Source organism: Choristoneura fumiferana, chromosome 2 (genome assembly GCF_025370935.1).
Source record: "Choristoneura fumiferana chromosome 2, NRCan_CFum_1, whole genome shotgun sequence".
In the NCBI taxonomy this organism is placed as follows: domain Eukaryota; kingdom Metazoa; phylum Arthropoda; class Insecta; order Lepidoptera; family Tortricidae; genus Choristoneura; species Choristoneura fumiferana.
This window is the reverse complement of record NC_133473.1, coordinates 5828055-5840484: the sequence shown is the minus strand read 5'-3', so window position 1 is coordinate 5840484 and position 12430 is coordinate 5828055. Positions and strand designations below refer to the sequence as shown.

At 36.8% G+C, this 12430-nt stretch overlaps 1 protein-coding gene and 1 pseudogene across 1 annotated transcript in view; one reads left to right on the top strand and one right to left on the bottom strand.

Annotated features, from left to right (window-relative positions):
- LOC141441537 (uncharacterized) overlaps positions 1-12430 on the bottom strand; it is a 285632-nt gene that overhangs the window by 257910 nt on the left and 15292 nt on the right. The window lies entirely within an intron of this gene.
- LOC141445412 (cytochrome P450 CYP12A2-like) overlaps positions 1-12430 on the top strand; it is a 46950-nt pseudogene that overhangs the window by 26530 nt on the left and 7990 nt on the right.

Here is a 12430-nt window from a genome sequence, read left to right as displayed (position 1 = left end):
AGGTTTAGATAGGCTATGTCACCGTAGTCGAGGAGAGGGAGAAGGAGTGATTGTGCCAAGGCAATCTTGGTACGAAGAGGAAGGAAACTTTGCAGGCGTCTGAGCGAATGGACCGAAGCAAAAAGCTTGCAGCTGACCTGAGAGACATGAGCCGACCAGGAAAGCGTCTGATCCATGATGATACCCAAATTCTTGACTGTAGGTGATCAGACAGCATTGAGATAAAGTGTGGGCTACCAATGACACGAGAAAGAAGTTATATACAAAGAAAAAAAATCTTTTCATCATACGTAAATAAGTGTGCTTCTACGAAATATTCCCATAATTGGTTCCCTTCGTGTAAGGGCAAGCTGAATGGCCACGAATGGGGCGATCGGATAAAAGCAGAGGTCAAATTAACAACGCTGAGAGTCACTAATAAAATCCCTTTCACCGTGGCCTGTGGAAGTATAATCTATCAAAGCCAGAGTGCTAACTGTAATTACGTTAGGGCAAATCACACATGTGTGTTAAGAACGTCGTTAAGAATAATGCTAGTCCCAGTGGGCAATGAGAACAGTAGAGAGACGAGTAAGCGAGCTAGAACGATTGACTGTGGAAACGTTAGAACGTTATTTCGTTCAAATAACATTTGCATAAATTATTATTCGGCTTTTTGGTTCGGCCGTAAAGTACAAATAAAAACAGTTAGGTATACAAAAACATTCCAAAAAACCTCTAGGATACCTATTGCCTATGAAGTACCTATGTATATAGATAAACACATTTATCTACTTAGATTTTGTTTAAATAAATATTCATTGCTTTTCGCAAGAAACCTTCTAAATGTCATCCATAGAACCTTTTAATTTACGCTTAAACCTTTTTCAACTCTCGCTGCAGTTCAGATTTTATGTAACCTTCGCTTTTGGATTACTACTCTAGTTTCGCAGAGCAATATCTGAATCCGTAACTAAAGGGAATTGCTCTTTAGCAATACAGTTTACTAATTTATTTATTTTGATCTACTTTTATTCAAAATTCTGCCACCTGAGTTCATGCTTCTAGATAGAGTCCCTTAAAGGTCGGTACGAACAAAGGTCTCTTTAACACTTTCATTTGTTTCGAGAACGAAAATTTTATCTCGTCTCAAGGTAATACCGAAGTTTAGCGTCCTTATCTGCCTAAAAGTACTGAGTTGGCTTATTGCTTCTACAGGTATTATTTACCTAAAGTATTTACCAAGTCTCCTATTCAACAATAAATATCTTTGTATCTTGCGACTACGACTCAATATAGATTTGAAAGTTTTTGTCTGAGTGAATCCATTCGGTGCGATCTAGCCCGCTGGGACGAAGGGTCATTTCTCTCTGCCAATCACTCGTTTACTGTAATTTATAGGTTCGAACGAATGTGTTGTAAGCATTTTTCTTGCCAACAATGTGGTGCCGAGCGGAAGCGTCAAGAATTTCAGATTGAACCGATTTTATAAATCACTACTAAGCTCTGAACGTTGGGAAATCAGAGTGCGTTAAATTACCAATATATAAATAATACAAACACTTTATTTCAGCTTAAACAAGTGAAACATTCATCAGACTCCAACAAGCTCATCATGGTATCTCGTGACCTGTATCGTGGTTAACTTACAGAATACGTTGCTTATCTAACAACACCGCTCAAGTCATTTTGACCAACTTTTCAGGAGAGCGAAAAAACGAGCGAGCGTAATACCGCATAGGTATCTCAAAAACAAGCAATACTTAAACACCGCTTAATTACATGGCAATGAATGAATGAATGAATGAATGAATGAATCAATGATTTATTCATTTTGAAAAACATCACAACAATATTACAGTATTTACAAAGCCTGTCTAAGAAACAAAGGTATAGTTAATTTATTGTTGAGGTGATTCAAAAAAAGGATTTCACTCAGCATTTGTCGATACATGAAATGCAAAGACGCTGATTTTCTAGCTGCCGTATTTTCCAAACTGCAAAAGCAGCAGAGCTCAATCTATCCGCGATTGTTGTGACGTGAGGTCCCCACTGTAGTTTAGAATCGAGCGTTATTCCTAAAAATATTGTTGATTTTACAATTCAATAGTTTGACCATTTAACTTTATATTAGAAACTGAATTCGAGTTAGATGAATTTATCAACGAGAATATAATACACTTGGTTTTCTTAGGATTTAGTAACAAATTATTGCAGGTGCTAGGACCTTGTGCAAGGTCCACCCGGATTGCTACCACCATCTTGCTCGCTAATCTTGCCGTGAAGCAGCAGTGCTTGCACTGTTGTGTTTCGGCGTGGAAAGTAAGACAGCCCGTGAAATTACTGACACTTGAGGTATCCATCTTAGGCCTCTAGGTTGGCAACGCATCTGCAATACCCCTGGTGTTGCAGATGTTTATGGGCGGTAATGATTCGTACCATCAGGAGACCCATATGCTCGTTTGCGATCCAGTCGAATAAAAAAAAAAGCAAACCTTGCGGATATAATGGACAGAGTTTCATTGGGCTCAATGAAGTCGGTGTCTTTTCTACTAACCTTGAACAGTAAAGACGTGTCGTCAGCATACATAACTATGCCCGACTTTTGGCTTACCATATAAGTTAGGTCATTTACATAATTAAGATACAGGAATGGGGCAAGAATGGATCCTTGAGGCACTCCCATTCGACCACAGACCCCGCCGATACCGTACCGTTAATCGCTACCTTTGGGTTTCTTTGTGTGAGGTAAGATTTAATGAGTCCTAAAGCGAGGCCACGAATGCCATAAAAATTTAACTTACAAATTAAAGCATCATGATCCACACAATCAAAAGCTTTCGAATGGTCGCAGTATACACCTTTAGCGTCATATGATTCCTCCCAAGCTTGCAATATGAATTTAACTAAACTATGACCCGCGTCTGTAGTAGATCTACCTTTTGTGAATCCGAACTGCAGTGGATGCATAATTTTATGGGTATTGAAATGCGAGATCATTTGTAACTACACATACAAATCTGTTCTAAGTTGCTACACTCTGACAGATTGGGTGTGATTGATGTGGATGTAAACCTTAGTCATGATGATGATGATGATGATGATGATGATGTGGATGTAAACCTTAGTGACGATTTTCTTAGGAAAATAGTGTGGTGGTTCCCCCTTGCCCCTTGCCTTCCACACCGCAGAACTGGAGTCCGGAGTTCATAGTTGGCAATAGAAAGCGCTGCAGGCTGCAGCCCATGCGAGAAGAAGAAATGGGTACGTCATGTTCTATTATTCTATACTTATAAATGTCCTCTTAAGGAGAATTCAGCAAAAAACTCAATAAGGTATATATATTTTAAGCAGATTTACAAATTACAATGTTGTTTATTTTTTTAGTTTTAGGTTTTATTTTATTTAATATAAGTATTTTAAGTTTAGGATAGTGTACATACTTAGTGTAGATAGATAGCGTAAATCATCATCATCATCATGTCAGCCGAAAGACGTCCACTGCTGGACATAGGCCTCCCCCAAGGCTCTCCACTCAGACCGGTCTTGTGCTTTCCGCATCCACCGCGATCCCGCGATCTTAACCAAGTCGTCGCTCCATCTTGTTGGAGGCCTACCGACAGCTCGTCTCCCGGTCCGCGGACGCCATTCGAGAACCTTCTGGCCCCATCGGCGGCATCGTCGTGCTCGGGGTTTCTCTGCGGGATAGAATTAGAAATGATGATATCCGCAGTAGAACTAAGGTTACCGACATAGCCCGAAGAATTGCGAAACTAAAGTGGCAGTGGGCGGGGCACATTGCTCGCAGGACGGATGGCCGATAGCGTAAATAGTTCTAATGAATTATTTGTAATTATAATTATGCATTTACATATACGTACATCACAAGTATTTAACACATCTACATTTTTAACTTAGTATACTTATTCGCTATTTGAAGTAAGGGATCGCCAATGCGGATCTGAATCATTAATTTTATAATGCGCCACATTGACCATCGCTATTGACTATATAATTCTTTCCAAGTTCTCAACAAGTAATGAATTCTTGCATTCAGTAATATTCAATTCACATGTCGACTGTTAATTATACTGGAACGGTTTATAAAGCGATCGATTTTGGAGTCGAGCGATTAAACACACCACAGAAATCCAATATCCGGGGAATGTCGCGCGGACTCGACAACGGGCTCACGCGTTTGCCGGCGCTCAAATAACTCCTATTATTGTTTTCTTATATTTATGTGTAAAATGATTGACCCAGTTGACTAGGTGGTTGACGCAGCGATAGCTGGGTATTGAAATACATACCTAAGTAAATAACTGCATTAGGCAAACATCTTGTTATATGGAAATAATTATACATAGAGGTATATATCATTTAGTTTTCTCAAACTACACTAATCTCATCTAAGAATAGTACGTAATTTATTGTTATTAGTACAAGAATTTTGTAAGATAACAAAACGCCGTGGCTTGGCTACGCCGCGTAGCATTGCTACGAACTAAGTAGTCGCTTACATACATTATATCCAAGGTTTCAAAACGTAGCATTTTACGTTACAATATATTATGCATTTTTCTATTCTTTTTATTTTACTCCTCACATTGCACGAAGTCCAGTCCAAGATAGAATAGAAATACTACTCAAAAAGTAAGCAACAAGAGAAATACTGGCGATTTATGTATTGTCGTCGGAGGGAATCCCTGTTACTTTGCTAAAGTGTCGGACGACGATCTTCGAAAGCTGTCCGACGTAGTAGAAAAGTGTTCGAGCAAGATTGTTGCGGAGCTGCAATCGCGCACGTTATTGCTGCAACTGTTCCAGAGGCGATTTGCTGACACAATGTCGAACACGAATGAGATTTTCTTTTGTTATCTTTACGACGGTAACGAACCTGAAAATTGTGTGCAGTTCAGTTTCATTGTGGTCGTCTAGCTCGCTTGTTGGAGTGTTAGAGGACGTTTATTTATCGCAAGATTGTGTATGAATACAAACTCACTTGTAGTAGATAAGTTTTCTTTCTACGCAATAAGTTAAACGAATTTCTGGATACGTGCAAGCAAACTGCATTGAACGATAAACTGGAACTACCATAAAAATAATCTTAACGTAATTATAGAAAATTTACTTATCATGAGCAATCTCTGGACTATAAATTTTTCCGCAGTTACCTATACTACTTTTGTATTTTAATCCTAAAAATGTATTTGGTTAGTTCGTAGCAGCAAAAATAAAGACAAATAAATCTAATTATAGTTATAAAAGCATTCGTGTCGTCTAATTTGTCAAATCAGTCCAACATTCGCGTGACCAGCCCATTGCAATATTTCTGGGGTCGGCTGACATTCGCACGACGGTCGCTATGTCAAGGGCGCACCTCTACGGACGCGAGCGGACGCACGCGACCCATTACGAATATTGAAACTTTAGCCATGACTCGGACTGAAATAGCACACAGATTTACAACAATACCACTCACCTTCAACTTTACACATGGACAATAGCGAGCATAACCTGTAAGAACGCTATGCATAAGGTACGGTCCTGTTCGACAATCTTTCCACTGTGGCGGAGACCTCTGCCGCGGGCTTTTAGCGTTATTAACACTCTGTTTACCCTGCTCAGACTAACAGCTCCGGTTTTTTTCCTATTGCTAGCTGTATCGTGGTTATTTAAAACGTTCGCAATCTATTGAACTTGTAAATCGTATTGCTTCGTTCGGTTCAGCTGATTACATAAAATAAATATTGTATTTTTCAAATTTGTTAGTAAATCTTGTTCCAGATTGTACAAAAAATGCTCAACGTAACAATCAGTATTAATAATATTGAAGCTCAATACTATAATATCTGAAGTAATCTGAACACTGACTTTTTAGACAATGTGGCGTTCTCAATCTAAAAAAATAAATATAGGTTTTTTTGAACCCGGACTGTGTCGCCTCGGTCCTCTCATTGTACAAAGACAATAATTATGCGGAGCAAGAATAGTAGTTTCATGTACCTACTTTTATTAGGTATGTATAACTCTTTATCGTACATAAAATACATGACAATTAACAGATTACTATTTTACTATACCACATAATTTATTTGCATTTTCTAAAACCATTTATTGAACTTTGTATGCAGTTGACCCATGTGGCGTCGGGTTAGAATTACACCTCTCCATTTCTTCCGTGGATGTCGTAAGAGGGGACTGAGGATATAGGTTAAGGTATACCGTAGGCAACTGGCTAGCAACCTGTCACTATTGTACCGTTTTTGTCAAACTTAAAACCTAAAATTGCTAATAGTGACTCCGAAGCGGTAACGTTTCGTGTGCTCGCCTACCCCATTTGGTTATACAGGCGTGATGTTTGTGTGTGTGTATGCAGTTTAAATAGAAATCGTTCAGCGAGGTTCACAATTACCAATTTGAGAAAACTGTTAGTAAAGTAAAATTAAATTACGTGCCGCTAATTCAAACCAAACAGTCTAAAATAGGGGTCCGGCGGAGAAAGATCCTGATTAAAATTATGAACACATTGCAGATAAACATGTCGGAAGAGTGTCGACGCGGCCTCGTAAAGTGCGGACCATAAATCATAATCACACTCGTATTAGTAGCAAGCCGCGTCCCTTGCGGCTAGACAGAGTGAAGATTAGATACAGCACTTCACTATTGAAACAGTTAAAATGGAAGCGGAGAAAATCGAGCATCGGCCATTTATGTCTTGGTCCTGCCTAAAATAGCTTGCGCCCGTGACTTCGCCTTTTTGCCTAGTAGAACTTTTTGTCCTATGGGTATTTCATAGGATCCATCCATATTAAGGAACAAGATCGTACGAAATAATTGCAACAAAATGAATAAAATCTGCTTGACTATGGGAACATTTATTCAACATTTGAACTTTCTGGGGATAGGTAAAAGTTTGGGCTGGGCGTCGATTGATCAGTCAGCCAGTCTGCTGGCAGTAAGAGAAGCATAGATTAAACAACGTCACCAAACAAGTTATTGACATGGTCCTTCCAATTGGATGCGTGAATCTTTAAGATATTTTTTTAAGGAAACAGGTATCCTAACCCTGCCATCGCTTTATGTTTTTGAAATAATCATGTATGTTAGGAAGAACATATGTGATTTGCCCACTAACGTGGATAAGCCAAAGGCTACTAGAAACACAGGGAAGCTCAAAGTTCCATGTTACAGACAGGCTAAAACCAAAAAGTCGTTTCTGGGAAATTGCATACGTTTTTTTAATAAAATTCCAAAATATATTACAAATGAAACGGATACAAAATTCAGATCTATTGTCAAGAAGACATTAATATCTAAGGCGTATTATAAATTTAATGATTATATCATGGACAGGAATGTTTAGAAATAATTCCGATCCGCATTGGCTTCAATAGCGAACCTGCTATGTTAAAAATAAAGTTGTGTTAAATACTTGTGATGTATAGATATCATTTAAAAATATTGTAAATCTATTAAAAAAAAATATACCTCGTTGAGTTTCTTGCCGGATTCTTCATTGATTTGATTTTTTTTACATTTATGAGTGCTTGTTATAGCCTAAATTGAATAAAGATATTTTGACTTTGATGATGTTGATGATCTGTTTAGTGAGGATGGCTAATGCTTTATCGATTATTGTAATTACTATAATATCGCCATGATTTTTACCTAAAAACTCACATTTTATTCGCCATTATTACAAAGAGAAAAAAGGGTTAGGAAAGTATTGCCAACTTATTATTTTTTTGTTGGGGTTGCTTGTTGGTTTGATTATAATTGATGATTGTGTTCAGTCATCGATTCTCAACTCAGTGTTTCGGGCCTTTCTTTTAATGTATAAGTACTAGATTAGGTACAGTCCAAAATAAAAGATTCGTAAATTGGTCGGTTTGCTGTAATGCATACTATTTCAGTAATCTACCTGTTTACACATAATATCCCGAAATAAATATCAATTAAAGTCGATCGACGGCGTTCTGTGACCAATCTGCCATTAATTTCTTCTAAGCCACCAAGAACAGACCAATAACAACTTCATGCATAAAAAGTGGGGCTTCCAAATTAAACAGGAAACAACTGCTGAAAGTGTGCGCCATAAATCTCGGATATTGTTGGGATTTGCCCTTTTTTCTTAGTGCCGTTTATAATTTAAACGCAACTGACATTTTAGGTTATAGCAAAAAATATAGGGCGAACATTATCGACTGTTTGAGCCAAACCATTGATTTTGGTTTTAAATATGGATTTAGGTTGGAAATATTAAAAAACATGTTATTACCAAAGGAAAATTAACTTTGACACGCATTTATTCTATTTCGAAAATTTGTTTGTTTGTTGAACAAAATAAATTTCATTTTACCAAAAATCTACTATCAATGACTTTTATTCACGATCTCATCATGATATTTTTTTAATAGATTTATAAAAAATAAGTCGTAATAAAATGATAATAAAAACGTTTTTCTCAATTTCGTCGAGCGGGCGTCAGGTACTTTGGACACTTATTACAACTTAAGCGTCAACATAAATTTAAGTTTTGAGAGGTGGTAACGTAATCGAATTTCGAAATCCCTTATAGGGCGCAATTTAATTTGTTTACGAAGTAGTTACAATATTTACAAATAATTATCCCTTAGGATTTTTATCAGTATTTGTTCGTTTGCTTTTTGAACTCGCGTGTCTGCCTGTTTGTCCTTTCATCAGTCAGTCAGTCTGTCACAGCCATTTAGCTTCGAAACTACCGGACCGATTTAGTTGAAATTTAGTCCTCCACATCGGTTTCGATGAAATTTAATACACATTGTCATGTAAGTCGGTAACCCAAAGACCTCCAGTTGGACCTCCATGTTTAAAATTTATTTATTATTACGTAACATGATCGTAACGACCGACTTTGTTCTCGTGAAGAAAATCCATACTAATATTATAAATGTGAAAGTATGTGTGTTTGTATATTTGTCCATCTTTCACGTCGAAGCGGAGCGACGGATCGACGTAATTATAGTATTAGTTTATGGGCCAGAGAGTGACATAGGCTATTTTTTATCCCGGAAAAATGCACAGTTCCCGATGGAACAGCGCGCGATAACCAAATTCCACGCGGGCGAAGCCGCGGGCAAAAGCTAGTTAGAAATAAAAAAATTAAATTGTTACCACTATTATGAAAGAAATACATGCAAATTGAAAGGGCCTGTTGGGATTAGGTATCTAATATAGTAGTAGTAGTGGTAAATTACAAAAAAAATTGAACCGACTACAAAAAACCATGAAAATATTTTTCTACCAGTCTGAAGTCGGTGCCTCAGCACGAGCCAGCAGGAGTGATTGCAGTCCAATATGTAGTATTATGTAGTGCGTAGGGGGTGTGAGATAGGCGACTATAGGTCCACTCCTGCTGGCTCGTGCTGAGGCACCGTCTTCAGACTGGTAGAAAATTGTTTTCATCGTTTTTTGTTATAATTTTTTTTTCACCCTTTTTATTGCAAATAATCTAAGATCCAATAGTTTCATGTCGTCTGCTCGTCACCTTTTACAAAAGATTGCTTTTTCCGATGCAGAGACTTTCTTTATTGAGGAGTGCTTTACCACCCATTCCATTACACTATATGCATTACGAGGAGCAGAAATTGCTTGGCAACTGTGTTAAAGTTATTGAAATTTAACTCATGAAATACTTGCTAATGACTAGTAACTCCGATGGTCAACTGTGTTATTCATCATCAGTTCCACTTCACCAAATGATGATTCTCAAGAGCAAATGGACGAGTTACTACTACATATATCAAAATTACTATAAGTGTCCCTACAACACTTGAAGAGTTCCCTCGATTTCCTTAGGATTCAATCATCATATCCTGATTTGGTGCTTATGGGACCTAATTAAAAGCATTCCTAAATTTTGCAACATTTTCAAATCGGTTCATAAACGACGGAGTTCTGAGGTAATAAACAAAAAAAAAATACGACCGAATAGATAACCTCCTCCTTTTTTTGAAGTCGGTTAAAAATGATGCGAAAATTGACCGTCCTCTACCGAAACTACACGGCCTAAATAAAAAAATATATAATATATACTTATACATTACAGGAAAACCTACAAGAAATGTGTGATTGAAATATACGTGGCACAATTAAAAATAATAATAAAAATATATTCATATCTACACGAGTCCGACTCGCACTTGGCCGTTTTTTTTTTTAACTTACACTAACCGATGTTGTCGCTTTACTGCTCAATTTCCTTCGACCCGTAATGTTGGTCGTATTTCCACGATAACCTTATGAAAAATACCGCCATTATATGCGTAAATGGACTAATACCATAATAGTAACCTGGCTTATATTTCATCGTAAGTACCCATTTCTTATAACTTGTACCTTGACTTTTTATACTTTGTGTTTGAAGAAAAAATATGATTACTGCATTTTGCATAGATTGATCGTATAAGTACAATTAATGTATCCAAGTGAGGTTTTTACAACGCCTTTGTAGCTTGTATATTTTAAATTATAATAACTGTGAAACGCGAAATTTATGAAAATTATTTACTATTTGTTAATTCGAAAACAAACGTTTCAATGCCACAGCAGCTGAAATGTGTCAGTGCTTTACAAAAACGAATCCCATGGTAATAGAGGATTTCGTGAAAAATTAAAAGCTGGCGAAAAATGTTTAAATATATACTTCGTGTCGTATTATTTCAATGAAAAAAGAAGTTATTTTTTGCGGTTCAGTGATTTTCGTGACGTGCCGTAAAAGTGTCTTCCGGGGGATAAAAGTTTGTGTCCCTATTATTATTTTGAGCTTGTCACTCGATTGGTGGCTCTGATTGATTAGACACCGAAGTTGAGTTTGTCCAAAAACTTATTCTTATTATCTAGCACGAAAATCCATTATTATGTCGACTGAGAGGCCGCACCTTTACATACTGTGACCAAGGAAATTAGTAGAAAATGCCGGAACTGTGTGAATACGGTATTATGAATTAAGGCCACATTTATAATGAATTTTAAGGTTTTGTGAGGACGAGCGTAAAGGAGACAACCTTTGGGTTAGATATCTCACTTTGTTCTAGAGCTTATGCTAAAATTACATGTATTTATATGGTGTGGAGAGCATTTGTGTGTGGAGAGGCAAATAATACAGGTCCCCTCTTATAGAAAAAAAGATTATTGAAATTACAAATTAAATATTGATGATAAAATAATAAGGATACTTTTTGACAACATTTGGCATAGAGACACTTATATACTTTAAAATATTGCTTAGAAAAGTGAAAAACATGTTTCAAGTACAATAAGTGCAGTAAAAAAATATATACTTACTAAAATATCTTATTTTTAACCGACTTCAAATAAAGGAGGAGGATATCAATTGGGTTGTATTTTTTTTGTTTGTTACCTCAGAACTCCGTCATTTATGAACCGATTTGATTTTTTTTTGTGCTCATCTAGGAATGTCTTCAATTAGGTCCCATAAGGATCTTAAGGAAATCGAGGGAACTCTTCAAATGTTGTAGGGACACCCATAATAAATTGGATATATTTCGTAGTAACTCATGCACTTGCTTTTGAAAATCATCATTTGGTGAAGTGGAACTGATGATGAAGACCACAGTTGACCATCGGAGTTACTAACTACTTAATAACAAGTATTTCACGGCTTGAATTTTAAATTACTTTTGACTCAGTTGCAAAGCAATTTATGCTCCTCGTAATGCATATGGTAAAACGGGTGGTGAAGCACCAGGACTCCTCAATAAGTAACGTCTCTGCATCGGAAAAAGCAATCTTTCGTATAAGGTGACGAGCAGTTGGTATTAAATTATTGTATCTTAGATTATTTCCACTCTAAAAGCGTAAAAAAATATAACACAAAAACTTGACCAACTACAAAAAACCATGAAAATATTTTTCTAATAGTCTAAAGTCGGTCGGTGCCCTCAGCTTGAGCCAGCAGGAGTGATTGAAGCCGATATAAAGTGCGTAGCGTAGGTGAGGTACATGACTATTGGAGGGTGCGAAGAACACTAGGTGGGGGTGATGAAATCTATGTAGCGCTCATTAGTGGCCAAATTAGAAATAATGTAGGTTCTGTCATCTGTCATTCTCATATGAATTCTGTCATTAACAAAGCAATTTGTGTAGACTTAACTGCCTAATTTTTAGTAATAGATGTTTCTTTCTTGAATTATGAACACAGTCCCTGTTTTGTTCTTAATTCGCTCTACATCTCGGAAATGTCGCAGCAGAAACCAAAAATTTCCTTTTGAAACGGTTTGTGGTTGAATTTTATATTGAGTAATACACACAAAACCGGTCGTCAAAATATAACGTATTTTGATCTGAAACGATATTACATACAAGAATACGAGAACAATTATGTTAACTATTATTATTTAAATAAACCATTAAAGTAGCTTTATCTTTTTGTTTTACCAATAAAAGT